Source organism: Myotis myotis, unplaced genomic scaffold, assembly GCF_014108235.1.
Source record: "Myotis myotis isolate mMyoMyo1 unplaced genomic scaffold, mMyoMyo1.p scaffold_m19_p_3, whole genome shotgun sequence".
NCBI lineage: Eukaryota > Metazoa > Chordata > Mammalia > Chiroptera > Vespertilionidae > Myotis > Myotis myotis.
In genome coordinates, this window is record NW_023416335.1 from 101,536,562 (window position 1) to 101,538,818 (window position 2,257).

Consider the following 2,257-nt stretch of genomic DNA (forward strand, 5'->3'; position numbering starts at 1 on the left):
TAGAAATCAAGTACAATAAAAATAAGCTAAAAAAATTCACACATGGAGAGTAACTAGATTGTTATTAAACAGTGAATGCATTACCAATGAGATCAAGGCAGAAATCAAAACATTCCTGGAAACAAACAAAAATGAACACACAACAACTCAAAATCTGTGAGACACAATGAAAGCAGTCCTGGGAGGGAAGTTCATAAATTTACAGGCATGCCTCAAAAATTAAGAAAAATAACTAATAAACGATCTAATCTTACATCTACAAGACAAGGAAGAGAACAGTAAGAAAAGCCCAGTGCTCACTAAAATTGGAATGATACAGAGAAGATTAGCATAGCCGCTGTGCAAGGATGACACACAAATTTGTGAAATGTCCCATATTTTTAAATCCTAAACGAACTAGTATAAAAATAAGAAATAGAAAGGGAAGAAGGAACACAGGCGTAAAGAATAAAAATGGCTACAAACAAGTACTTATCCTATATAATAAAGAGCTAATATGCTAATTAGACTGGAGAGAAGAACGATCTTCCAGAATGGCCTTCCTGAACAACCTTCTGAAACAACCAGTGGGCAGGGGGCTGGGCAGCGAGGCCATGAGGCAGCCGGGACCCTGAGGCAGCCAGGGCTGTGGGGGCCTACTCTTGCACGAATTTTGTGCATTGGGTCTCTAGTCAATAATAAGCTCAAATGTAAATGGATTAAATGCTCCAATTAAAAGACATGGAGTGGCTGAATGGATAAGAAAACATGACCCATATATATACTGTTTATAAGAGCCCCATCTCAGAACAGGGGACTCACACAGACTGAAAGTAAAGGGATGGAAAAATATTTTTCAGGAAAATGGAAATAAAACAAAATCTAGGGTAGCAATACTTATATAAGACAAAATAGATCTCAAAGAAAGGCCATATCAAGAGATAAATAAGGCCACTTCATAATTCTAAAGGGATCGATACAACAAGAGGATATAACTCTGGTAAACATATATGCACCCAATGCAGGAGCACCCAAATACATAAAAAAAAAAAAAAACTGTTGGGAGATATCAAGAGAGGGATCAACAGCAATACAATCATAGTAGGGGACTTTAACATCCCATTTACATCACTGGATAAATCTTCTAGACAAAAAATTAACAAAGGAACTGCAATCCTAAACAACTCACTAGATCAGATGAACTCAATTTATATCTTCAGAACATTTCACCCCAGAGCTACGAAATATACATTCTTCTCAAGTTCACATAGGACATTTTCAAAGACAGAGCACATGGTAGGACATTAGAAATCAACTACAATCAAAAATAATAAAAAATCAAACATTTGGAGGCTAAATAGCATGTTATTAAACAATGAGTAGGTTACCAAAGAGATCAAAGAAGAAATGAAAAACATCCTGGGACACTTACCTGGCAGGGGAGATACCACAATCACAAAGGTGGTTTTCCCAAGGTGAGGCTTATCCATTGCACTCCAGAGGTGCTGAAAACAAAACAAAACAAACAAACAAACAAAACTAAAAACAAACAAAAGAAAACATCCTGGAAACAAATGACAATGAAAACACAACAATCCATAATCTATGGGACCCAGCAAAAGCAATCCTGAGAGGGAAGTTCATAGCATTACAGGCCTACCTCAAAAGACAAGAGAAACTGGTAATAAATAATCTAACTCTACACCTTAAGGAATAAGAAAGAGAGTAACAAGAAAATCCAGAGTAAGCAGAAGAAAGGGACATTTTCAAAGACAGACCACATGGTAGGACACAAATTCAAGAAAATTAAAATCATATCAAGCATCTTCTCAGACCACAATGGCATAAATAATAAAGATCAGAGGGGAAATAAATGACATAGAGACCAAAAACAAACAAACAAAAAAAACCCCACAAACAAAACAAAATAAAAAACAATACAAACAATCAATAAAACCAAGAGCTGGTCCTTTGAAAGGATAAACAATATTGATGAACCTCTAGCTAGGATCACCAAGAAGCAAAGAGAGAGGACTCAAATAAACAAAATCAGAAATGAAAGAGGTAAAGTAATAACAGACCCCAAAGAAATAGAAAGGATTGTAAGTAAGTACTATGAACAACTCTATTCCAACAAACTAGACAACATAAAAAAATGGACATATTCCTAGAAATACACAATCTTCCAAAACTCAATCAGGAAGAATAAAAAAATGTGAATAGGCCAATAACTGCAGAGGAAATTAAAGCAGTAATCAAAAAACTTCCAGGAAACTAA

General features: G+C 35.4%; 1 non-coding gene across 1 annotated transcript; it reads left to right on the forward strand.

The window, feature by feature from the left end:
• Positions 1–278: 278 nt before the first annotated feature.
• LOC118652246 lies at positions 279–382 on the forward strand. The gene has a single exon (XR_004966513.1). It is a non-coding gene; the product is annotated as a U6 spliceosomal RNA (small nuclear RNA).
• Positions 383–2,257: the final 1,875 nt, after the last annotated feature.